General features: G+C 38.0%; 1 pseudogene; it reads left to right on the top strand.

Annotated features, from left to right (window-relative positions):
- Window positions 1-7,181: 7,181 nt before the first annotated feature.
- LOC124975511 (olfactory receptor 13A1-like) lies at window positions 7,182-8,167 on the top strand (annotated as a pseudogene).
- The last annotated feature ends 564 nt before the right edge of the window (window positions 8,168-8,731 follow it).

Here is an 8,731-nt window from a genome sequence, read left to right as displayed (position 1 = left end):
TGAAAAAATGTTCAACATCTCTAGTAATAAGAGAAATGTAAATCAAAACTACCCTAAGATTCCATCTCACCCCAATAGAATGGCGATTATCAAGAACACAAGCAACAATAGGTGTTGGCGAGGATGTGGTGAAAAAGGTACACTCATACATTGCTGGTGGGGTTGCAAATTAGTGCAGCCAATCTGGAAAGCAGTGTGGGGATTCCTCAGCTATCCCACTCCTTGGCCTATACCCAAAGGACTTAAAATCAGCATACTACAGAGATACAGCCATGTGAATGTTCATTGCTGCTCAATTCACCATAACCAGATTGTGAAACCAACCTAGATGTCCTTTGATTGATGAATGTATACAGAAACTGTGGTATATATATACAATGGAATATTACTCTACCATAAAGAATGATAAAATTATGGCATTTTCAGGCAAATGGATGAAATTGGAGAATATCATGCTAAGTGAGATAAGCCAATCTCAAAAAACCAAAGGACAAATGATCTCGCTGATAAGCGGTTGATGACATATAATGGGGTGTGGGAGGGTTTAGTGTTAGGGTTAGGGTTAGGTTTAGGATTAGTGTTAAGGAGGGTGCAAGAATGGAGGAAGGAAGGACTGTATAGAGGGAAAATAGGGGTGGGAGTGGTGGGGGGAAGGAAAAAATAACAGAATGAATCAAACAACATTACCCTATGTAAATTTATGATTACACAAATGGTATGCCTTTATGCCATGTACAAACAGAGAAACAACATGTATCCCATTTGTTTACAATAAAAAAAATGAAAAAAAAAACATTTTGGGGTGGGGGTTGGAGGGGAGTCCCTGTTGACACAAATCATGTTGATTGGAATTATTAAAAAAAAAGTGGTATGTTGATGTGAATAAAATAGAATATAACTACATAAGCTCAAACTGTAGTAACTGGTAGTATGTAAATAAAAATCTATTAATTAAAAATGAGAATATCAAAAGTTAAGTTCTGATTGATGTTATAATAGTAAGATAGATTGTTAAATATAAAAAAAATGAAATAAAATTCACTTTTATATCCAGGTCTTTTTTTCACAATCCTATGTCTCTAAATTCCTCTTCCATGTTTGTAGCAATTATTAATTTTTTCCAAAAATTAATCTTCCCATTTTCCTGTACATATATCTTCCCAATTTGGCTATATCTTCAAGCCTCCCTTGCACCTGAGGCAACATAAGTACAATTTTTGTCAATCAAATGTGGACAGAAGTTCTGTGTGTAACATCTGCCTCACGTTCATAAAATAAATTGCTTTTCTTGAGTTTTCTGTTTTGTCACTTCTTTCATAAGGTGAAATGTAGAACTCATGACAACTTCATTATGACAAACCTAACAACAACTTACAAGATCAAGAATATTGACTTGGAAGAAATCTGGGTTCTAGAATTACTTAAAGGATCAAGGCTACCTCATGGGTTTGGAAATTTTCCCATGACTCATGAGCATTTTAGATATTTGGGTGAGAGATAAAAATTTAAGACACTATGTATTTAGGTCTCTTTGTAAATCCAGTTTGGTCTTTAACCTAATTAATTTGTACACATTTATTTCAGAATGGCAACATATTGTTAGCATCTCAGGAAGAAAATCCCTTGTTTACATATCTTTTAACATGTTGAAAAAAAAAGAGGTATTTGGTTTGGATTTCACAACAAAAAGGTAGAATTTTTCTTTTTAATTATTTCTACTAATGACCCATCCATAATGACAACTAACATAGATTCTTAAATGGATTCATATACATCAATCTACTCCAAATAAAAGTCAGGAAGATAGGTATTATTAATCTCATTCTATCAACTGAAAACAACTGGGATACAAAGACATCATAAGACTTATACAAATTCATACAGCTATTGAAAGACAAGAGTCAAGCCTCAAAGCCATCTTTGGGGTAATTAGTTTAACTCATGTTCCTACAATATGATCTTGGTAAAGTAAACTATGGCTATTAATAACAAACCCACTTAATTTTTCAGTCAAACAAATCAGCCAGAGAATCCACAATTTTGTGTTAAATTATGTGTTAAGTACTATTTATGTTTGAGCACATTCCTAGAATGATAGATAATAGATATTTATCCTTTTCTCTGCTTGCTAGCAGAAATAATTATATATATACAAGTATAAGTATGTGTGCTTTTGCACGTATGTGTGAAAACATTGACCATCTCTTTTCATGTATTACATACTGTGATAATGATTTTTTTATTAAGATTATGATTATGATTATGATTAAGTATTCTCCAGTGGTTAAGAGGCTCATCCAAAATCACTCAACCTTTAGTTTTCAAGATGAGATTTGATCCTTGGTCTGTAAAGATTCTGAAGCCCATTGTGCCATCAAAGCTTGGTGGGGACTCCTGAATGTGACAGAAGCTTAGCAGGCATAATGCTCATTTTCCTCAGGGAATCAGGGATGGTGTGGCTGAGGAGATGGAGTTGATCTGGATGGAATTTACACACAGGGACAAGATATAGGGATAGGGGAAGGGAAGAAGGCAGGAGGTAAGGAAACTGAGGAGTAGGCGAGGTTCAGCAAGAGGGCAGCTCTGTGAGCAGAAGTGGGTTTTGCCAAGGAACTCAAGGGAGTTTGCACCTTGACCCTCATTTCCATGGAAGGCAGTCAGGAATCTAGCTTCTGGTCCATCACTCTCTCCTCAGTCCCTTGGTGTGAACACATTTTCCTGAGCACCAGAGCCCTGCTGTGGTTACCCTGAGCTGGGACAATTGTGGTCCTGTGTCTCCCCACAGAAGCTTACACCCTTTGCCACACATTGGATCAAAGCTTCAACTGGCCTTTGGGTGAACAACCATGACAGCCAAGTTCCCAGCAAAAAGGACTTAAAATTTAATTGTTCCTTCAGGATCTACTTAGAGTAATGACTGTGAACATCTGTCCCAAGTGACTCCCACAGACAGGGAGAGATGTTGCTAAAGATACGTCCAAATTCCGTGACAAGATCAGCTTAAATATGGGAAGGAAGCTGTATCTGTCTAGACTGTGTCACGGGTTGTACACACTGACACCTCCATTGTGGTTGACAGAGAGAGGAAAGCCATACACAAGATCTATTAGCTCCACAAAGGTGAAATAAATTTTTCAAGATAGTTGTGAATATTCTGAGGAGGGTTCATTCTAATTGGTGTTAGAAAAATAGGAAAAGTTCTACTTGTAACACTGTCTGCTTAGAATGGGCCCTTAACTATAAAGTAGACCTGCTGGTTTTATTTTGGTAATCTAGAGCCAGGAATATTTGAATATTTTCTGTGGCTATTCCTCTGATAAAGGAAACAACGCAAACAAATGGGATGCTAAAACTGACTGAGAATTTAGGATTTCAAATCCATAGCTCAACTCTAAGAATAATCATATAAATTCTTAATTGCTATTTCTTTTTCTTAGTCATTTTTTTTTTATATATATATTTCGAGAGTTGGTAATAGAAAGGCAATTGACAAATTACACAACAAATAACTCTGGACTGAAATGCCAAGCCTTGGAATTAGATACTAGCTTTGCCACAAATACTCTGTTTGTCCAGGGTTAAGTCACTTAGAATCACTTTGACGTTTTAATAACCAGGTTAGACAAGATCATCTTCGAAATATCTTTCAGATCTAATGATGCATGTTGGAAATTTTGTCATGTTTTGGGTTTCAGTTTTCTGTTCTTGAAATATGTATACAATAGAAATATCTATCTTCATTGACATTAAAAGGCACTGGAATTTATATGGTGTTTCTGGAAATCCTTGCATCCCTTAAGAAATGAAAATAATGAAGAAGACAACTTTTTCATTATTAATTAAGTACCTTGAAAAAGTAATGATTCTACAATCCTTCACTTATGGAACTATGGAAAATAAATTGGAACTAAGATAAAATTCCATGAAATGTAAATTGCAGTCTAATTAAAATTCAACCTATGTTTAGGAAAAACTCAATAAAATTAACATTTTAAGTGCAACAATTTTGAGTGCACCTATTGTTTTCTAAAGTGATGGAAATAAACTATGATATACTTTTATTTTCTAGGAAGCATGACCACCAAAATGTTTCATAAGAATTGAAAATAACCTCTGTTTTAAAATCCTATTTACTTGACTCTGGGGCATCATTGTGTTATTTGACTTGAACAGGTGTGTATTACTGTTTGATTGTTAATGGTTACTATCTAAATTCTTTTTCTTTCCCTTCAGATCCTTGGTAACAATTGGTGATGCTTGATGAGAATTAAAGCCAATGTCATCAGAACATCCTGGGATGTTCTTACTTTCAGAGAAGAAATGACTGGCTGAGGTCCAGCAGGGACTTCATGGTCATCCTCATGGAAGGAGCCTTGGTGTCCTGACACTTTGACCTCACTATAGACCAGTTGGAGGAGGTGACCATCTACCTAGCCTGGAAATCACAGTGAGTGGATAGCTATCTGAGGGTTAATTTGTTTCCTGAATGTGAATGGGTTTGTGAAAATTTTATTGTAACACACACCGGTTGAAATCCTTCAGTTATGTAGCAGGTCCTTTTAGATGTTTTTTCCTAAACTCACTCTACAACTGAGTTAAGAGAAAACACTGTGTTGAAGCTTCCTGTGTATCATAGGTTTTCTTGGTGCCTAGTGATGACATGTGGCAGACATGACCCACGACTGCTCTCTAAGTGTTGGGGTTGGATGCATTTTCCTCCTCCAGACTCGACTTCAGCACTACAGCTCTGGTGTGTCTGTAACATGTGATGTGGGAGTGGACCATGATGACTGGGGCAGTCGGGTGCTTAACACCCTGGGGGGATATTAGTGGGAAGTGGAGAAGCATGAGTGGGGTCAAGCCAAGTCTTCCTTTGTAACCTAACTCAGCTGTTCAGCCTACAGTGGTCCCTGGTGAATGGCAGGAATCAACCCCTAGGTCTTCAGCAAGGAGCAAATAAAGTTAGTTCTTTCTCTACATCCCTAAGTCAAACTAGGCGAGAGTAAGTATTCAGGGTTGTTTGTGTTTGTTTTGCCAAACAAAAATGAAATCATCAAACAATACCGTGTTTATTTTTAAAGCATTTTTTTAATGACTTTTTTTTTTCTTTTTTATGGTGCTGGGAATTGAACCGAGGGCCTTGTGCTTGCGAGCACTCTATCAGCTGAGCTATATCTCCAGCCAACAGTGATTATTTTTACTCACCAAAATTCTTGAGCTGTCCTGATGCATTGCTCCTGGGAAGACACACAGACAGGACTTTGGTGTTTTCATTAGTTGTTCTAGGTCATAATAAGTTTATGTTTTTCTATTAAAAGAATAGTCTTCACCTTGTAAAGGAGGGATGTAACCCAAATCATAGGCTGATATTTCTATAAGCCTCTTAATATTTTAGTAAGGAAAGCATTTCTTGGAGTTTGAACAAAATTGTAATTCTGAATTTAAAATGAAAATAATCTTAACTTTTGTTGAGTGGAGTTGAAAAGGAGAAAGCAGACGTGGTACTATGCTGATTTTATCTTAACCCTTAGTGTGCACTGTCTTAAGAATAGAAATCATGCTACATTCATTCACATTGCATGGTTCTTCAGCATTATTTCAACAAACATGTTTGAATGCCAGGCATGGGGTTGGGGTCCATGAAGGCTGTCCAGAGACAGATGGGGCACGTCCACCAAACTGTGTGATAGGTGGGTATGTGGCCAAGCAGTCCCAAGGACTGGAGACCAGTCAGTATAGAATTCTGAGAGGACATTAGGAGTCTCAGAAGAATTGTTAGAAGACTTAAATGAAAACCTGCCTTTTACAATGGTCATTAATAAGAAAATAGAAAAATACAAACCATCAAAATCAAGGAAAGTCAATCATACTCCATTCCTATGACTCAAAATGGGTCTATCACTCACTAGATGTGTGTGTGTGTGTGTGTGTGTGTGTGTACAATAATCACTTTCATAGCATTCTTGCATAAACGTTATATATTATATATATTTTAATATAGAGACAAATAACATCACATTGTGCATTTTTTAACTCTGCTTTTTGTTTTTTCTGATTTTTCAAAAATATACATTGGGGAGTGAATACACACGGTCTCAACCATTGAGCCACATCCCCCACCCATTTATAAAATTGTATTTAGACACAGGGTCTCACTGAGTTACTTAGTGTTTGGCTACGCTGCTAAGACTGTCTTTGAACTCTCGATCCTCCTACCTCTGCCTCTGCAGTTACTGGGATTACAAGCATCAGCCACCATGACTGACTCACTGTTTATAAAAGTATCAGTAAACACTTTCAATGTGTCTTTTTTTATAACTACCCAGCATTATATTAAATCAGCATATCATAATAAACTTTCCTTTTAGAGTATATATTTCTTTTAATTTTTCAATCATAAATAGTGCTGTTTTCATAGCTTGAAGATACTTTAAATTATTTCCCTAGGATAAATTTCCTGAAAGAAAATTTTGGTTCAAATGGAACATGTAGTTTTGTATGTTCCTAACGACATAACAGTTTTCTTTAATTCTAAATTGATCATTAGAATTATTTTTATATTTCCTCATTTTTAAGATGCATTTTAATTGTACATATTGATGGGATTCCTTGTTACACATTCATAATTACATACATTATAACAATATCATTTGACCAAGATCACATCCAAGCATTTCCTCCCTCTCTCCCCACCTCCCATGTCCCCGTCCCTTTCCTGTGATCTCTCTTTGATTTTCAGGAGATCCACATCCACTGTTGTTTTCCTTTTCCTCTCTGGCTTCTGCATACAACCTTAACCTCTGAGTAACATGATGGTCTCTAGTTCCATCCATCCATTTTCCTGCAAACGCCAACATTTCATTTGAAAGACTCTTCTGGCACCCACACATGTTACTCAACCTTCCTTTTCTAACTTTATCAAAAGATGGATGATAAGAGTTGGATCATTACTTTAATTTGCATTTCTTTGAGGTTGAATGATGCAGGTTAAATTGGCCTCATCTGAACTTTTTATAAACTGGATGCTCATGCCCTTTGCCTATGTGATATTGATATGTTTATCATAATACATCCTAGTATCTATGCATATTATACATGCCATGTTGTTAGGTTTCATTGAAACATGATAGTAGTGGTATTGAAGATACCTCTCATTTTTCTCTCTTTAGTCCTGAAATCACATGAAACTGTGGGTGAAGATTCTCCTGATAGTCCCAGAAACTCTCTCCACCCAGGGACCATGGGTAACCAGACAATGGTAACAGAGTTTATCCTGCAGGGCTTCTCAGAGCACCCAGAATACCACGTGCTCTTATTCAGTTGTTTTCTCTCCCTCTACTCAGTGGCCCTCACAGGGAACGTCCTCATTATCTTGGGCATCACCTGCAACCCTGGGCTCCATACCCCCATGTATTTTTTCCTGTTCAACTTGGCTACTATGGACATTATCTGTACCTCCTCCATCATGCCCAAGGCACTGGAGGGTCTGGTGTCAGAGAAGAGCTTCATATCCTACGGGGGCTGCATGGCACAGCTCTATTTCCTCACATGGTCTGCATCCTCAGAGCTGCTGCTCCTCACTGTCATGGCCTATGACCGGTATGCAGCCATCTGCCACCCACTGCATTACAGCACCATGATGAGCAGGGCATTCTGCAGCATGCTGGCCACCGGAGTGTGGGTGCTCTGTGCCTTCAACTCAGCCATCCACACAGGGCTGATGCTGCGTTTGAATTTCTGTGGCCCTAATGTCATTACCCATTTCTTCTGTGAGGCTCCTCCTCTGCTACTTCTCTCCTGCAGCTCCACCTATGTGAACAGTGTCATGATTGTCCTGGCTGATGCCTTTTATGGCATACTAAACTTCCTCATGACCCTCGTGTCCTATGGGTTCATCATTTCTAGCATCCTGAAGATGAGGACTTCAGAGGGGAAACAGAAAGCCTTCTCCACCTGCTCCTCCCATCTCATTGTGGTGTGCATGTATTACACTGCTGTCTTCTATGCCTACATAAGTCCTGTCTCCAGCTTCAGTGCAGAGAAGAGCAAGGTGGCTGGTGTGCTATACACTATGTTGAGTCCTACCCTCAACCCCCTCATCTATACTTTGAGAAACAAGGAGGTCAAAGCAGCTCTTGCTAAGTTCTTCCCTTTCTTCAGAAGTTAATTTGTGTTTTCAGCAGCTCTTCTTCTTAGAGACTATAGTTTTAGTGGGAATCGACCTTCTTGTGGGTGGTCTGAGGAGCAAGTTTCTGGAATGCAAGTTAAGTAAGCCTATCTCTTCCATCCCAGTAGAATGTCTGCATGGGTGGGCTCAGGATTTTTTGTCTTTACATTGCCTGATGGATGAATGTGATTGGTTTGAGCCCACAAACTTGTGAGTGGTCTCATGGTAGGACTCCAAGGTTCTAATTTACAGGGACACAAAGCTTCCTAGGAGAAGAAAAATGCTCCTAGTGCTTTAGACTTACAGATTATGAAATTCTTTTTCTTTTCTTTCAAATGTACTATGCTCAAAGTGTAAATTGTTAAATCACACCTAGAATTTAGTGCATGCACCTAAGCAGAGTTAGGCAGGATGAGTGGAATCCACAGCATTTGTAGAACTGTCAGACTGAAGAATTGTTTTAGGGCGACCACTGATCCCTAAGAAATCTTCCCCTGTCTTACCTCAGCTGCTGCCTTTGAAGACCTTCAACATTATAAAGAAAATTTGATTCTGATTGTAATG

The sequence above is a fragment of the Sciurus carolinensis genome, unplaced genomic scaffold, assembly GCF_902686445.1.
Source record: "Sciurus carolinensis unplaced genomic scaffold, mSciCar1.2, whole genome shotgun sequence".
In the NCBI taxonomy this organism is placed as follows: Eukaryota; Metazoa; Chordata; class Mammalia; order Rodentia; family Sciuridae; genus Sciurus; species Sciurus carolinensis.
This window is presented reverse-complemented; position numbering and strand designations above follow the sequence as displayed.